General features: G+C 42.1%; 1 protein-coding gene and 1 long non-coding RNA gene across 4 annotated transcripts in view; one reads left to right on the top strand and one right to left on the bottom strand.

The window, feature by feature from the left end:
* SMAD5 (SMAD family member 5) overlaps window positions 1-9,043 on the bottom strand; it is a 46,349-nt gene extending 37,306 nt beyond the window's left edge. The window contains exons 1-2 of one of the 3 annotated variants that reach the window (XM_074313547.1): window positions 8,909-9,008; window positions 7,904-8,120 (exon numbers count right to left, since the gene is read on the bottom strand). The gene's annotated coding sequence lies outside the window, so the exon portion shown is untranslated. Of the gene's footprint in view, window positions 1-7,903; window positions 8,121-8,375; window positions 8,498-8,908 lie in introns of those variants that run through there. The other 2 variants (XM_019740350.2, XM_074313548.1) reach the window with 2 other exon arrangements.
* LOC109451828 (uncharacterized) lies at window positions 8,360-16,026 on the top strand. Its single transcript, XR_012489788.1, has 5 exons — window positions 8,360-8,498; window positions 10,115-10,205; window positions 10,495-10,582; window positions 11,954-12,141; window positions 12,539-16,026. It is a non-coding gene; the product is annotated as an uncharacterized LOC109451828 (long non-coding RNA).
* Window positions 16,027-18,293: the final 2,267 nt, after the last annotated feature.

Here is an 18,293-nt window from a genome sequence, read left to right as displayed (position 1 = left end):
AGGGTATACTATGATACTACTATTTTGTAGTCTGCATTTTCCATTTAACACAAGAATTTGCCATATATATGCTTGTAATGGTCCATCCATATTTCACTTATCCATTTCCATAATATTTAATTCAGGTTTCTAAATGAAACGTTATATTGGGATTAAAACTGTTCTATAGTAACCATATGATAGATCCGTTTTCTCCTGTAATCATATTCAAAATAACACGTTGGTCCACAAGTTGAAATAAATATCAGTGTTTGGGATAAAGCAACAGATTTATTTTACGTCACGTAAGTCCTTGGTTATGAAATAATTTCTCATTATGTATACAAAAAATAGAGTAAAATACTGTACTTTCTGATTTGCATATATTAGCATTGCAATATGATCCCCAAGTGAACTTACAATACCTTTGAAAATAAGAGTACAATTAGGTTTTCTAGTAACCAAAGGATTTAATTTCAACTCTTACTGAAAAGTTGGTTCAATTTTTCACGCCCCCTTTGCCTTTCACTAAATAAAATGAACTTAGGAACACTGAGAAAACCCATACTCAAGTCAATCAGCTGCTTGTGAACATAACCATCCATAATACTTTTCTACATTATCTCTAAACTTATCTTAGTAATAGAGAAAAGCCCCAAAAGGCTATGCTCAGTACTGAAGTCTTCACAGGTTACAGATTGCTGGGCAATTGAATTTGGTTCTCTGTACTCCCTTTCTACAATGCTTTCAGGACCTACTGAGGCATTTCTATTAACATACATACATATACATATGAACACATATATGACCAGTGCTAAACTTAATCTCAGAATTATAGTCTTATTTATGCAACACAATTTACTGAGTATACCAAACCACTAAGCGAAAGGGTTAAAAGATAAATCAGGTCCAGACCTTAACTTTAAAGACTCACAAATTCACAAACAACTAAGATGTGTCTATGCCTATCTACAATACACAATGGGTGATGGCAGATCCGCTAAGGGTGTACAGGACGTAAAAGAAATTCAGGGAATGGCCCTTTGGGGAAGGGAGTGGAGAGAGACAATCAGCATGAAGTAGCTATATCTTAGGTGCGAAAGCTATTGTGAGTAAAGAGAGAAAATCAGAGTTTTTATCTACCAGGATGGGGAAATACTACTAGTTTAGTTTGCTGAAACATAAGTGATAGAACAAGAGAACTAGCTAGAAATACACAATAAGGCTAATCTCCGCGAGGTTATCAAACTATCTGTAATCTCAAAGATCTTAAAGAGTTATAGGGAAAGAGCTTCAGATGCTGTTTAGCACATCACTTAGTTTCACTCTAAATTTATTTCCACATGACAGCCAACAGAGATAAGGTATTAAAATAGAGTAAAAAACGTGTAGACACGCCCAGGAGGCCAGTAATTGAGCAGATAGGAATGTGTGCTACTTTTTTTACATCAGAACTTGAGGGACTTAATTAAGAAAATAACTATGTATCCATTATCTGCCCTTACCCTTGGCCTTTTAGAATTTACCTCTAGTTTATGAAGACCTGACTAGATGACCCTCTCTTGAATACGTTTTTGTCATTTCTTAGAGAAATGACCTCAGAGCTAGAAAGAAAACCAGGATAATAGTAAGATTTAGAAATTTAGAAGTATCCCTGAAATTTTTCTAAAAACTGCAACTAACAATTGAATGACTCCTAACAGCACCTCGGAAATCCAAAGAAATGCAGTAGTACCTCCGCCATACATGAAACCCTTACAAAATCAAGAAGCATCATGCATTACAAAAGAATCTATCACATTACAAAGCATACAGTCACACATACATCTTCCTCCTATTTCAGCTCAAGCATCTCTTCTTCAGGGAAGCCTTCCCAGACCACCTGTCTGCCTGGCTGCAATTCCCCTATGATACACTCTTAGTGCACCACATACCTCTGTTTTGTTGCACTTAACATACCTATATTTTTACATTATCTGTCCAGCACCACAAGAATGGAAATGAGAGGAGCCGTATCTATTTTCACTCATCACCATAAGCCTAGTGATATTTATGCTCAACAATTACTTGTTTGATGAATGAGAGAATGTGCATAAGGAGCTTTTGAAGGGATATTAGTAGTTGGGGTCAGCTTGGGTGAGGGGCACTTTTCACTTTCTGCCTCTTACAATTCTGTACTTCTTAAAATAAACATGGATTTCTTGCATAGTCAGGGGAAAAACAAAGTTTAAAACCAAAGTGCACCTGTACCTCAGCCATATTAAAATACTTACGAAAGCAGACTTACATCACTAGGGTCATTCATATTTGAAAAGAATTCTCTCCAGTATATTTCAGGTTATACAAATTTGGAAGCTGAAATTTAAGAAAAATGAATCGGAAACTAGGGAAAACTACTTTCTGCTCCCAATAAATATTAGTAAGAATTCATTGTTCCAAAGCATTTATCCTCCTGTAGGGAAATGCCTTTGGTACCTCAGAGATTTTACAAATGCCACTCAAGGAACTGCAAGACCCGTGCGCAGCCTGAGAATAAAGTGGACAAGGAAGAGAAAATACAGAATGGGGTCAAACAGGTAAGAGACACAGGTTGGGCATGCTGGCTACATAGTAAGGGCTTTGGCTTTCACTGCTAAGTGAATAGAGACCCACTTGGGAGCTCTGAGCGGAGACGACATTTTCTGACATGTTATTAAAGAATTACCACGGATGATGTGTTGAGAATAAATCGGGGGCCACGTGGGGGTGGGTCAACAAGGGTAAAAGCAGAGAGACCAATACAGATTTGCAGTCATCTGGGGGGGAAATGATGATGACCGAGGGTGAGAGCCGCGGGGTGCTGAGAAGGAGACAATTTCACATATATTTTGGGAGACAATCAGTCTGTTGATGGAAGAGGCCTGGGGAATGTGAGGACAGAGCAGTCAATGACTCCAAGGTGTCAGCAAAGGCTACTGGGAGAATGGATTTGTCATCAGTTGATTTGGGGAAGGCTGTTAGGGAAGCTAAAGAAGATCAGCAGTTATATTTTACTTACTCTAAATGTATGAATAAAACGTTAAGATTCACCAGGTATCTATTTCAAATGAAGTCATATTAATATCAAGAACCCGAAGGTCCTATTCTTACCTCAAGGTACTTGAGTAGGACCTCATGAAAATCCCATGAACACACACACTGTGGCCTCAACACTCTCCCCCAGAGACACAGACACATAGACACACACTGCTCATGCCCAAACTTCGGACGTAAATTCATAGAAACAGCTGCTTCCCCTTCTGCTCTAACATCTCTCTAATTGTTTCAATTCACCATAAAAGGCAAGCAAACCAATCCAAAAATGTCACCTAACACTGTTAACCCTAACAAAATCTCCTAGGCACATCAACCCATGCACATAAACGCCCATGTGGGTCACAACGTACCATCATCTCAGCCAAACCTGGACAAAAGAATTACAGATGGGGGTTTTAAAGAAACCATCATAAGCATCTCACAAAATTCAGATTCATCAGGTTTGAAAGCAACACCCTACGTCCCACATCTTTGACAAGGGCCCCGGGTACGCAGCAGGTTTGAAAACCAATGTTCTTAGGATCACGTGCCGAGGAAGAGTCACCTGCCTGTATACTACATCCAACGGGAACTTTTTCTGTGGTTGATGGGGGTAAAGCTTTAAAAATATCTTACCCTTGTGGTTCTAATCTCGATACTAGTCCCCAAGTATCCGCAAGAGTAGACACCCCCCATCACTGTCACACCAATCCTAGATCCAGGTACACAATTACTACAAAACATGTAAGCCACAGCCATGACGGCAAACAGAAAAAGATAAAGAAATCACGAACAAGTTTACCCACAAGCTCTACTAGATTCACAAATCCCATTCTTTATGGGAACACCTATAAGGACGAGGGATACAATCACATGAGTACCAAAACCATTTTCCTAGAGAAACACTTAAATCACCCCTTTTCCCAAATGCAGCTCCCCAATTCCAAACACATCAAAAGTTCTCAGAGTGGATGAGAACCATTCAGAGCCAGACAGGAGCTGCACTCATGTTCCCTGACACTTCTCACAGCACAATCTTCTTGCCTAGTCTCTTTGTGCCCACACAGTCTACAATTTTTTTAATCTCCCACATCCAGACTTTTGTTTCCCAGTTCTTAATCACTCTCTAAACTTCACCTGCTCCTCTAAGTCCTCTAATTAAGCAGAGCCTGATCAAGATGTAGCACTCACCCCCACAGAGCCTGCAAGATTTCCGACATTGCTACCAGATGTATTCCAGCACACTTGTACAGGCTTGTAGGCACAGGCATAGAGACAGCGCTGGTCAATCTTTACAGTGCTTTGCTTTAAATTATACAATCGTCAAGGGCAAATGCCAAGTCATTACCTCACAAAAAATGTCTCTGGAGTGCAAAGTGCTAACTTGTGTACACGTATGTTCCAATGCTTTATGTAGAGGTTCCCCATATACCTACTCATATGTGCACTCCAGAGTTCAATCACTTAGAAGAGAAGGGAGCAAATATGGCTCTGGGTACCTTTTCAGGTCTAGTCAGCATTCATTTAATTTACACTTACTTACAAATCCAAAGACTGGAAATGGCCAGTGGTTAAGTAGGCACTCATTTAAAGGGGCGGAAAGATGTGAATAAGGGTAAAGAAAACACAGGACTAGCTTTGAAATATTTCTGCAATGCCCCCATTTCCTGAGAACGCACAAACCAGAATAACTAGATCTCAAGTTATACAACCTACCAGATAGATGCTAGACAGATCCTAACACATCATGAAAACAAAATAGAACAAAACAAAACTTGCCTTGAAAGCACCAGCCATATTCTGAGATCATAGTTAAATCTGAAAAGCGTAGACTCTTCCCACGACTCCATTTGCTATGCTCAGAGAAAGGTGGGAAAGTGACACCAGTTTTTTTCTCACTATTATTTTCAGTAATAACAAAAATAACATATATGGAAATCAAGAGAAAAAAAAAACCCAGTTAAAATCTCACAACAGATCAAACCATTTCAAGCTTCCATAGAGTATACCAGTCTGTAAATTATATATACATTATAGGCAGAGACTGGTGTACCACAGAATTCAAGAGCAAAGCCTGTTTACAAAATGTACTTTGACTACCTTCCAAAAGTGAATTATAATTTTAGTAGTACACACACAGAAGTGTCTAATAAAGAACTTTCTTCTAAAATGTTACCACAGTCAACTCAGGAATATTGTAAATGCAAGAAGAAAAGTCACTGAAACCACCTCTGTACTACAATAGGACCAGAAATCTCCCCACCTAACTGCCCAAGGCAAAAATATATCAAAACTAAAAAGTCTAAAACTAGATGATTATTTATGAAAAACCTAGTAACTCTGCAATTACCCCATCTTTTCAAAGTTGTAAACTGATAAAAGCTATTAGAAAACAAAAGCACTCTATGAAATTGGAAAATTAATTAATCCTAACAACAATCTAGCCTCTAGTAATTCTTCAACTAGTACACATACCTCTCAGATTGAGAGTTCTCGACAACAGCAACAAACTAGATAATCCAGCACTAAACATTTCAATAACTGTTACTCTATTACTTTGGAAGGGGAAACACAAGGTATAAAAAGCCAGGGACGGGCTTCCTGGGATCATTCATCTCCCTTGGTGGGAAAACACCCTATCTCTGTGCAGCTGTCTTGGGTCCTACCTTCCCAGATATTTTTTCTCCTGAATATCAAGGCTGGTGGAGATGGGAACCATCCCTAAGAGGCTACTACTGTGCCTTACAAAAGGAAATCTCCAATGTCTTTGACCTTAGGAGTAGATTGGCGAAGCCATATAAAGTGCCTGTAACATTTGAAGAACTAAACTAGTAGGCTTCTTCTTTGTGTGTGGGGGGGGGGGGGGGGGGGGAGAGAGAGTGAGAGAGAGAGAGAGAAATACAGAATCTCCAAAAGAACAGGGAAGACTGATAAACCAAGGGAATAAAAGCAGCTATATCCTAAAGTGTACTCAAGTCAGCTCTGAAATTCACCTAAATGTGTGGCTCACTGCCTGAACCAACATATACATCTGGTAATAATAAACACTGATAAGTCATAAACAAAAAGGGCTTTCTTAATTCAAAGACTACAGATTACTGGTAACATTAAAATCTACATAAAACACAGTTAAGCAACATGTGTGAAATAGATTTTTTAAATAGTATTCAAAAAAATAGTATTCCCATTTAAGTAACTAAGAAATAAAAAAATGAAAAAAAGTGGTATTTTACTGCCTACTCTTCAAAACACGAAGAAACCAGTATCTTTGATTTGACCAAGTTACAAATCTGTTTTCAGTACAGAGAGAAAACGTATGGCGTCTGTTTAACGCAAAGGACAAAAAAGATCATCACTGCAAATCATAATGTTTGGGTTCATGATGAAAACAGGAAACAGACAGGCTGCCCAGGTATAATTACGGTTATAGTCTAATGTGCCTTCAGGTTCAGCCAAGAATTAAAACCCAGGGAAGAGGGTAAGCAGAATTTACTTGCCTCTCTACCTTGCAACAGAAAGCAACTTTTAATAATACTCCCAGCAACATGTTACATAACCAACAGTAAACAACAATCTGATTCAAACCTCATTAGTAACAACATTTTGCCACTGTCTCCCACTGAAATTAATAGCTAACTTTGCCAGAGGGGAAAGAAATGCAACACATATCAATCTACCCATTTCTGTGGCGCCTACCAGTGAACCAGACAAGTTGATAATACCACCAAACTGCACAGATTCTACAAAAGTATTTTATTCTTTTCCAGTTCACTGCTGTCTTCCTCCTTTTAACTAGATCATATCATATGGATGCATTTAAAATCTAAAAGCCAGTCGAGAAAGTTAATCTAACTTTTACAGCCTATTTTGCCAACTATCTGAAAGAAATGGAGGTGTAACTGACGAACGGCTTTTTGTAACAAAGATAAATGGGTATAGTTTATGCCATAACAGCAGCTGTATGAAAAAGAAAAAACATACTGACTGAGGGAGCAACAATGTAGAGGGCAGGAAGGGAGGATGCTATAGACAAGCATGCTAACAATATAAACGAAAATTAAATTAAAAATTCCAAATGTAACATGTATAACTTTTACGAAGGTTACATTTTGTTCACTTGTCTCTTATGAGTTGTTTTCGTAGTCTTGTAATCTCTGGGTTCACCTTAGAGGAAAAAAAGTTAGCAAAAAAGGAGTTAAAAAAATGAATATAAAATAATTTGTTCAGCTCTATAAATAATTCCTTACTGAATTTGGAACCAACTTATTTCCTAACAATATTTGGACCGATAAATGTGAAACCATCACAGTGGGTTTGGTATTGTTTTCCCCACAACAGACATTACAGCCTTGGCATCTAGCAGAAATTTTAAACTACTTGGAATGTTACTATACCTACTAGGACTAAGGTTTTCAACCGTTCATCTTTGAAATTAAAACTAAAAACTAATTCACCCTGGACAATTTGGGTACTCTAAGGAAATTCAAGTACTCTCGTTTTTTTAAAAAAAGGAATTTTTAAAAGAATTTTTAAAACAGCAACTCAAACACCCTTTCCTCTCAACTTCCATGACAGGGCCAAGCCACAACCTCCACCTATCCAGTCTTTGTCGCTAGATAAGGACACTTTTGGTAGTGCTAGGCAACAGGCTAGATGTGACACACCAAACCAGACTTGAAAACTTTTTCCACCGAAAGATAAGGTAAACAAGATATGCTTCGCACCACACCCAATTTCAACGCACAAGCGGCCAGGAATGCTTTTTTTTTTTTTTTTTTTTCCCCTCCTCTTTAGACCTCCAGCTGGTCAGGAAACAATGTCTCTACAATCAAGATAGAGATCTGGCCCAGGGTGTTCAGGCATTCCTCACCTCCAGGCTGGCCTACGGCTCTATTCTCCAATGCCACCAAAATCAGAATTGAAACATTTTGTCAGGAAGTGGGCAACGGTCCAAATACCCGACTATCATCGCCCCAGTTCTTTTTGCAACCAAAATCTGTTTTGGCTACTGAGCATGCTCCGACTTAAGACCGGCGCCGCATGGAGTTTTCAAAGCTTAGGCTCCAAACTCCACGTAATAACAGCAGCTGAAAGGGGAAGAGAGAAAAGGGAGGGGGAGGAGGAGAGACCGGAAAATTAATTTGAGGACTGATATTGAAGTGAAGGACCGGGCACGAAGGCAGACAGACACTGCCTGGCATTCTCCTTGCAACCGCGCAGACGTTTACAAGTGGAAGAAATCCTTGCAGCGATGAAAACTGGCATGGCAAGTGGCAGAAACCAGGTCTCACCACCAGCGGAGTGGAGCAGCAGGTCACAACTGCCCAGAGTGTAATTCTCACCGATAAGCGTGGATGCTTATCTTTGCAACACAAAGCGACGGTGGCACGGATTCATCAAGACGCTGGACAGCTTCGCAGTGCAGCCGACGAGGCTGCTCTGCCGAGCACGGCAATCGTACCGGGGTATGTACTGAGGGGGGTGCTAAGACGACGAAGAACAAACCGCTCCCCTGGACAGAAGCGGGGCCGGGGATCCCCTCGAGGGCGTCCCGAACGCCTCCCTCCACAGTCTGGGGGGTCACGGCGGCGCTGGGACAAGGACCAGCCTTGGCCCTGCTTCAGGACGCCCCCGGCCCCAGGAAAGGCCTCCGCGGCCAGACGGGCCTCCCCATCCCCGCCCGACCGGACCCCAACAGGCCGGGACTCGGCCTACATCCCTCCCCGAAGGCCCGGGTGGTTTCCGCTCCGCCCGCGGCCGAACGCCCCCGCCTTGGCCCGAGTCCGGCCGCCAGGGCTTGAGGGCGAGCCGCGTCCGGGCAGAGCCCGCAGCCCCCGCTCCCGCTCGCCCGCCCTCCCTGGGGCCCCACACTCACTCTCCGGCCGCCTGGGCACACTCTCCCGGCGCCGTCGCTGCGCTTCCCCTCAGTGCAACTTTATTAGCAGCTCGGCCACGGGACACGCGCACGGCGCCCGCTCGCCCAGGACCCGGATGAGGGAGGGAAGGAGCCGGGAAGGACTCCCGCTGCGGTCAGCGCATGCGCGCCAGCGGCCGAGTGACCGCTGCGGGACGGTGGGCAGGGCCGCCTCGCTCTGGCGGCTGAAGGAAGCTCCGCGCTTGGCTCGGCGCCGGCGAACTCTGATTTCCGATCACCCGAGGCTTCTAGCCTCAATGGCCAGACCCAGGCGTGAGAGTAGATTAGCTCCCACCACCGCCATGGCCACTAGTCGTCTCCACTAACCAAATCGACCCACATTCTAATAAAAGAAAACTGTCCTCGACATGGGCAATTTGGAGATTTTCTCAGTGATATTTAAAGTGTAAATAGAGACATCATCGGATACAACTTCGCTACGTTTATTGACTAATCTGCGGAAAGAGGCCTCTTTCTGTGAAGTACCTTCAACACAAACTTCTGAACCTCTTCTTAAGGTGTCTTACTAGACACAGCCCTAAAACCCTTCCCATGTGGAAATCCCGGAGCCTCTCCTAACCCCTACCCTTGCAGGCCTATGAAACCAGCCAGTGCCCACCTTGGAGTTCCCCGAAGTAAAACTCCATGTATTGGGAGATCAACCCCAGTAGCTCAAGACACACACCCCCTCCACCTACTGGGGGTCGGGGCGTATCCGGTGGGGACTCAGCCCTTGGACCACTGCAGAGAGGCCGTCCATAGGCTGATGATATCCCTCCATTCCGTCTCCTGCCGCAAGAACCTAACTCTTGTCTTGATAACTGGGGCTCTTCTCAATGCTTTTCCACTCCAGTTACCCCCAACTGTCAGCAATTCCCAGAATATGATAGCTTTACCCCCTAGGGGAGTACTAGTGAAATTTGGAGAGTACTAGTGGAGAAAAACTTTAAAATTATTTTTATTTTAAAAGTTCAGTATTGGTTTTCTAATATTCAACTATAGACTTCCTTTCTAAATAAATTAATCTAAGTAAAAGTCAAAATTTGAGTTATTTTTTAATCCTCTCTCTCGTACCCTAATCCAATGCATCACAAAATCTTACTGACTCTGCCTTCAAAATAGGTCCCAATCTGACCACTTCTCACTACTCTGTTGCCACCTTCACAGCCTGAGCCAGGGTCATCTCATTTGACACACAGTGGACAGCTGCTGTTTTGCTCCAGGCTCCAGTGGTTGGTTTCCACAGTGAAGACACAAAGTAAGTGTTGCAGCGGTCTACATTAGGGTGGACATCTCAAAAGTGGACAGAGGCCTGGTAAGGGAGTGTAGTGGGCCAGGGTCGGGAACCAGAGGGGACCTGCTCTGTACAAAGGGGGCAGCTGCAGTTCCACCCCAGTCAACTGTCACTGCAGTGAGATGAGGGAATAAGGACCCAGTGTTGGCTGACCTTTCAAAGACAGCTGGAAATCTTGATTTTAATGCTAAAATCTCAGTTTTACATGTTTGCAACTTCTTTGATTCCTTCTCTCTTTTTCTCTCTTTCTTAGACATTCAGGAGGATCAACCTTATACAAACCAAGAAAAACAAATCCATGGGCCCGATTTAGCCTGCTGGTCATCGGGTTGCAATCTCAGGTCTACACCTTAAACCTCTTTACTACATCATAAACATTGTGAAAGTAAAGTCTGTGTATTTTAACTCTTTGTCACACTCGCTGATTATTTGTTGTTGGTTCAGGAGTATCCAGCCCTTGGAAGGCAGATATTCCTGGAGCCTATATGGGTTTACAACTCCCAGAAGTGCCTATAAGCCTGCCTTGTAGGATGCTTTTTTTTTTTCCCCTCCAGAACTGATGTTTGCAGAGTGCTTTGCTGGACATTATAAGACATAACAATTTGGTTTAAATGTCTTGTACACTAGAGCCACTCCTCACTTCAAACAGCTAGTAAAATCCTTCCCCAAACAAACTTTTTGCTGTCCTGTAGTCACTGCTCATATGTAAGGCACAATTTGTGATTAGAGGATTCCTTCCAGCAATCACATTTCTAATCTCAAAGCCAAAGTTTTGCTTCCTGAACTGTGTGTCCACGTACTGATCGAATCAACCAGACTCCCACCTCTCCAAGCTGCTATGTGGGCTCAGTTTAGGTTTTAAATAGGAAAAGATACATAGAAGGGAAGAATGGAAACTTTAGCAGTGCAATAGATGATACCAAGAGACTGAGAAATTATCTAGACCTCAAAAGGGATAGATAATCAGATCACTAAATATCTGTGTAGTCAAAAAGGTATCAAACAGCAGATGCACAGGCCTGCCAGAGCCAGAGGAATGAAGTGAGGAAGGCCCTGTTTTTGGCAATCAAATGGGATCTAAAAACATGTGGAGAACAGGATGATCTGAACATACAGATACAGTCAGTGGGGCAACAAAATAGACAAACTGCCTTTTCAGTTTAGCATTCACCTGATCAAGAAGATCAGATAAAAGTGGTTTCAATACTATACAATTTCCTGCACTTGTAGAGAAACCTATTTCAGGATAACTTAGGCCTGTGCTTCTCAACCAAGGATGCCTGTGCCCCCCAGAGAAGGCACATATTTGATGTTTGAAGACAATCTTGGTTGTTATACCTAGGAGGGCGATGCTAGTGGCATCTATTGGATACAGGCTAGGGTTGAGAAACCCTGATGTAGTAGTTTTTCTTTCATTGGATTGTTTAGGGAGGGAATGGGCCTTTTCTTTGAATTTTTCTGATAATTGCTTTAATTATTCATTTGGTGGAAAGAACCAGTCTAAATGTTTAGTCCATGACTTACTCCCACCTTGAATGTTCCAGATCCCAAAAGGAAGTAATTTCCAGGACATATGAGACATGAAGAAGTGGAATAATTAACTTAGTCCTTCCATATTTTAAATTAATATTTTTAAAGATAGTGTAATTAAGGCAAATTGGTTTTGGTTTCAGTATCCTTAATAAGTATGTCAATGCCACCCTTTTCTGTAGCTCAGAAGATTCTCCCGAAAGGACCAGTGCATACCCAGTAGAACTGAAAGACTGTGATCATGTCTGGAGGAGTGACCCAGCATTGAAGGATCGGGGAATGAATGACATCATGGAGATCCGTAAAGGGTCCTGGTAGCCTCCTCAAAGATGTCTCACTTCCTCACACACTATGACAAGTGGACATCAGAGTAAGAAATATCTAAGTTTGTGTGACTCCTCCAGACAGTGTCCTGGAAACAATAAAGCTGCCTTTCCAAGTTCTGAGAATTCTGTGTATGTTCTTCAATTGCCAGACTATCCCACCACGAATCCTTAATACTGGCAACAGTGCAGGAGCCAGATAACTGGGAAAAGTTGTGAGGAGAGTGAACTCCCAAAGAAATGATGTGCAAAGACCTAACCCACAATCCAATCCCAGAGAGAAAAAAATCACGTTACAATTTTCAAAAGAACCTCACGTTAGTTTTTAACAGAATGACAGTCAGAGAATACATTAAAGTGATTTTATCCAACATTCGAAAGGATTTTTTTTTCCTAGTAAAATTTGAGTGTCCTGATATGAAATTCTTCCTTAATAATCCACAGACCTTCCTTTTCACAACTCTGAAGTTGAGACTCCTACTGGATTGAAAAAAGGAAAAGGACAGTAAAAGAATGGACAGCTGCCTCTGCTGGAAGCACAGGAATCCTGAGGCCACAGACCCCTTGAAGCTTCAGGGATGGATGTCAGAGACTCTATGAGCCCCTGGAAGGAATATGTACATTTTGTGTATAAACCTATGTACAAATTTTCTGCACAAAAACTCGATAGCTTTCATCAGATCCTCAAAGGGTTTCCTGACCTCCAAATATTTGCAGATGCATAAAGCAGTGAGTACTTTACGTGTGGTGTAAATTTAATGTGTCCATTTTAAGTTCTCTTCTTTTTTTCAGAGCAACATAATTGGGCGAATCCTCTCTAGGGAAGGCGGCTTGATGGAGAGTGTAGGAACCCGCCTTGCCTGTCTCCAGCCATCTGCTACATTAAAGAAGGCCTCCTATGGCTGGAATCCAAAACACAAAATTAAAAGGGTTGCTTGCACCCAGAGTCATAAAACAAAGAGGCTTTCTAAAGCAGGGCTTGGAGTGAACACTCGTTTCTTCCTGACTTAAGCAGCATCTGTTCCTCCTGATGGCAAACACTCTCCACGTTAACTCAACTGACCTCCACGGTTCTACATTCTTAGTTTTCATCCTCAGAGATGTAGTCTCAGAAGAGCCAAGCCACACGTGCGCTCCGCTGCCAATCCAGAGCAGCAGGTGAAAATTGGAGAGTGCTATGGAATGGGGGAGAGGCGAAGGAGAGATGGAAACTTCCCTAGGATGCCCTTTAACTGCATAAATCTTAGTTATGAGAACTCTGAAGCCAGACTTCCTGGTTTAAACACAGACTGTCTCACTACCTGGGTGAACTCACACAAGCTTCTTAACCAATCTGTGCCTCAGTCTCCTCGTCTGTAAAATGGGGATAACAGTAGTATCAATTTACTAGAATCATTGTAGATTAAATGAATACAGACTTAGTTAGGCACTTAACACAGTACCTAGCACATAGTAAGTGCTATACACGTATTTGTTTTAAAACATGTATTTTCATTGATATGCCAGCAACTCGTAAAATATTCTTAGCAAATTTATTTGTTACATAAAATGTGTATTCATTTTACCTGACAGTAGACTCTTCTGTTCTTACTTTATAGGTGATCTCATTTACCCTCAGGCCTCTCTCTGGTACTATCTATCACAGATACTCCCAAAATTTCTTTTTTCATCTTGGACTTGACTAATGAACTCCAAGCTCTTCAACTACCCTCTTAACATCTCTACTGGACTGCAGATTTTGGATTTTGTCTTCCTGCCATACTCTCGAATCCCCTTTCTCCTGCTTCCCTTGTAGTACCATTCCCCTCCTACATTAACCACAGTAGCAGACATCCCACCTCAGAGATGGACACATGACCCAGGAGGTTATCGGAGTTCTCCATTAGCCAAGCCACTGTGACTGGTTCGTAGATGGGCTTATGACTCTAGTAATATCACACGTGTCATCCCTTAGATTGATGTATGGATGTTGAGAGAAAGAAGTCCTTCTTGTCATTGTTAAACTAAGGGGGACTCTGTGGCTGCCACGGGCCATCTGCCACCACGTAGAGGGAGTTTGCTTGGAAATAAAGCCAAAAGAGAGAAGCAGAGCTGCGACAGAGGAGAAGCCCTTACAAAATTACTTGATCCGGCTGTGTCTGAAGCTCTGAAGATCCTCCTTCGACTTCCCAATGACATTAGCGTCTGCATTCTGCTTCTGTTTAAGCTCATTATGCTTCTACCATTTATAACACCTGCCCTTGGCAGTCTCACTGGTTTTATCAGGTCCAAATTTGAACTAATATTTGTCATTCTTCCTCCCCCATCTGCTCCTGCTTCAATCTTCCCCATATCAGTAAATGGCAACCCCATTCATGTAGTGGCTTATACCGGGCAGTCATCTGTGGTCTACTGGGTGATTGTCCTAAACCTGTTGTGGAATTACAGTCACCCCTTTTGCCACGTGACTTTGCAGTATCTTTCCCTAGAGAAGGTGGCATGTACTTCCTTGTACCCTTGATGTTGACTTTAGCCAGTGGACATGACATGAACATAATTTTCAGATGTGCTTGATAGTTTGGCTTGGTCTACTGTGCTTCCGCCATCTGCCATTAGAAGACTAGACCCTAGGTAGCCATCAGTCCAGGGAGGATAAAAATACACATAGAGCAGAGCAGATCCCAAACCACAGGCTGCTCAATAGACCTGCAGCCTGAAGCCCACCTACCAGAGCTGATTCACAGGCCCCTTAGTGGGAAACATTAATGTTTGCTGTGGTACACCCCTGAGATTCTGGGGCTGGTTGTGATGTAGCAATAGCCAACTAAAATATTCTTCACTTTTCCCTGTCTTTTCACTCTCATTTGTTTATTCATTTATTAACTCTCTCATTCAATACTGTGACAAATGTTTAGTGAACACCTACTATGTATCATGCATGTTTTAGGTATCAGGGGAAAGACATTAAACAAAACAGACAAACACCTCAGCTCTAATAGAGTAAACAGGTAATTTTTAAAAATATGAAGACAAGTAAAATTTGTGTGTTACATGGTAATAAATACTTGGTAGAAAAATAAAACTATGAATGGGAATGGGGGCGAGAGTGCCGGAATGAGTAAGTACGATGGCTGGAGTAGGCAGGGTTAAATCCAGTTGCCCTTCCACTTCCAATCCAGCGTCAAGCCTTATCAGTTCCATCTTCAAACCACATCTTAAATCTATCCATTTCTCTCCATGTCTACTAGCCACAGAGAGTCAGGTCCACGTACTCCTTCAGGTCACTCTCTTTGCTCACCTGGATTATCTTCTGCTTTCACTCAGCCTCACTCCAATCCCTTGGTCACCTGGCAGCTATTACACATTGAAAATGTAAATAAGGTTGTGGTCACTCTCAAATTAAAGCCCTTTACGGTCTTCCCACTGCATCTAGGTAAAGTCTCAACTCTCTACCATGGCCCTGCCCTGAGGGACATGGTAGCTGCCACGGCCACCATTCTTGCATGTGTCCTGCCCACACTGGCCTTCTTTTTGTTCTTCACATGTCACAAGCTCTTCCCCAGCTTAGGGCTTTGGACATGTGGTTCCCTCCTCTTGTTCTCGCTCTTCACCTTGGTAACCTCTGCAATGATTTGCTTATCATTTCTCTCCTATCTAACTGCTCATCAACCTTGGGTCTCAGCTTAAATGACACCTTCTTACAAAAGCCTTCCCTGGCCACCTCTGTTCTACCTGCCCCACCACCCCATCTGGACTGGGTCTCCCATCATACACTTCCAAAGCATCCAGCTCTTTTCCCTGGTAGGTCTCGCTTCTCATATGTCATGACTTGATCAAAGTCTATATTCCCCCCTGGAATTAAGCTCTTCGTCACAACTGAATCCTCAAAATTTAGATCAAGCCATGGAGTGCTGTAGGCCCTCAATAAAGAGTCATTGAATTTTGTGCTTCAATTTTGGTTTTAAAATTGCTCCTAGAAAAATTACTTGGTTTCCATTTAATGTTTTAACATTTCCTAATCAAATTTAAGTATGTAATAGGGTGTCACTCTCTCCACCTCCCAAGCAGAAACTCAGCCCTTAGAGCTGGCATTCATTCATTCATTTTTTCATCCAACTTAAATATTTATGTAGCGCCTACTGTGTGCCTGTCACTGTGCCAAGTACTGAGAATACAAAGATAAGTGGTACTTGCTCTGCCGTAGTGAGGCTCACAGTCTCCCGGGGGATTTGGTTGTCTTCTGTCCCCAAGATCCTTGAACACAAGAACGTGGAAGAGGGAGGCAGAGACTAGAATTTCAAAATCTGTCATTTCAAAGCTATAAGCCCAGGTATTTACAGCGGAGGAGACTCTTAGTACCTTTGAGGAACCCCTCATTTTGTAAAAAGCTTCCACATATAATAGACCATTCAGTCACGAAAATGTAAAACAAAGACCCTTTTCTGAAATAGAGTTTTTAGTGCTAAAGTAGTAAACTATTCAGTCTGATCATTGGGAAGGTTGTTCCCGGCAGAGCTGCATCCCTCTAGACTTCATGTCCTGAAATGTTTCATTGCTAAGTATGGATTTAAAAAAAAAAATAGCTTTATAGTTTTTATAAAAATATTGCACATTTATTGGAAAAATTCAAATTATAGAGAAAAAGCAAATAAAACTCACTTGAAATCCCACACACAGAAATAACCAATAAGTTGATATAATATATTGCCAGACATCTCTCTGTGTATGTAATAATAATAGCTAATACTGATCAAATATGTACTTTTATGCTAAATACAGAGCAATGTACTTCATATATGTTATTAAACACCATAGTAAACTTACAATGTAGTTACTGTTACAAACGTGATCATCCGCCTTTTTCTAAATGAAGGAACTAAGGCACAAGCCCTTAAGGAACTTGCTGTTGTGAATGCACATATTTCTACAGCCTACTTAGGCTTACAACTCCCCAAAAAATGTTTCTCACTCTGCCTTGGAGGGTATCTTTTTTTAAGAATTGGTGTTTGCAAACTGCTTTGCTGATTATTGAAAGATACAACAGAATTAGGGTGAGATATTTTGTACACTGGCGCCATTCCTCGCTCTGTACATTCTGGAAAATCTTGCATTCTCTGCTTTCCACAGCCCAACCCCTTCTAACTTCTCCCACCATCCCGCTATACTGCCCTCCTTTCCCCTGTGTTAAATTGGTCTCTTTGCTGTCCCCACTACTTCCAACTTGCTGTTACATTCCTATCAACACATGCTTGCTTTTGTAGTAACTTCTGTAGAAAACATGTCCTCCCAAGCCTGTCCTATTTTTCTTTCCCAGGTCAACTTAAATTCCTCCTTCAGGAGGCCCGCCTGGTCCTCAAGGATCTTTTCTAGAACCTTGGCATTATGGGAGTTGCATAAGAAGGAAAAGAGATATGCAATGTAGAGATGGTGAGAGGTGAGGGATTTCACAGCCATTTTCCAGATAAGGAATGAAGGCTCAGAGAAGTAGAGCCAATTCTGCACTTACACAGATAGTCAGAAACAGAACTAGACTTCAAATCCAGGTGAGTCTGACACCCAAACGCCTGTTCGACACATAATGCCTGCTCTCTGGTCTCACGTTCACCAAGACATTCTCATCATTTGCGCTTCAATAAAAGTCCTGGTGAATCCTGTGATGGTAGTCAGGGAACCACAATGCTCTACAAGCTTAACGGGGAAAAAACAATAGGTTACTAAGTAAGAGAATGAATGAACGCATGGATAAATAAATAAATGTGTCAATGCACACAACTGCAATTTCTAAACTGAATCTGTGTCGTGTGCTGATGGTGAAGTCACACAGAGCAAGTAGGCCATAAAACTTTGTATTTATTCTAACAGTCAGGTAAAGGCCCTGAGCAAGCTCAAAAGGCCCTGAGTGAATGGAGTTACTGTTCCAACATGTTTATCTTGAAGTGTAGTGAAACCTATTAATTCTATTTGTATAATGACTAATGCCTCTGTGGATGTATCACTTACAATATGGTGGCATTACTAATGGGCCACATTAAAGGTGATTTGAACTGATGAATCAAATCAGTTAAGCTCCTCTAAGTCAACTCTGGCTCCCCAAGTCATGCGGGTAATGTTTCCATTGCAGGGAAGAGCCGCGCTCAGCAGTCCGGGGTGTTGATCTCATCGGTGTTGCTTCCGCAAACCTGTTTTTGTAAGAGCACTAGCGCACCCTGTACTGAAAACC

This window comes from Rhinolophus sinicus, linkage group LG10, assembly GCF_036562045.2.
Source record: "Rhinolophus sinicus isolate RSC01 linkage group LG10, ASM3656204v1, whole genome shotgun sequence".
NCBI lineage: Eukaryota > Metazoa > Chordata > Mammalia > Chiroptera > Rhinolophidae > Rhinolophus > Rhinolophus sinicus.
This window is presented reverse-complemented; position numbering and strand designations above follow the sequence as displayed.